We start from the raw sequence: 258 nt of genomic DNA, 5'->3' as shown, positions 1-258 counted from the left end.
CATTCCCCTATGCTTATTCCCTTACTCTGCAGAATAATATGGATAATGAACGGTGTATGAGAATTCAAAGTTAATTAAGATTGAAGGGTTAAGAATGCATAAGCTACAAAAATAGTACATATAAGACAGCCCATCTGTATGTGATAAGTATTGTCTATCATACTGCTTGCTGTGTTTGTGGGTAATCCATGATGCCTTATCGCTCATGCCATGAATGTTACCAGTGCTGAACTAGGACAGTTGTAGCCATTTACTAAA

This window comes from Penaeus monodon, chromosome 30, assembly GCF_015228065.2.
Source record: "Penaeus monodon isolate SGIC_2016 chromosome 30, NSTDA_Pmon_1, whole genome shotgun sequence".
NCBI classification, from domain to species: Eukaryota; Metazoa; Arthropoda; class Malacostraca; order Decapoda; family Penaeidae; genus Penaeus; species Penaeus monodon.
Note: the sequence above shows the minus strand (reverse complement) of the source record.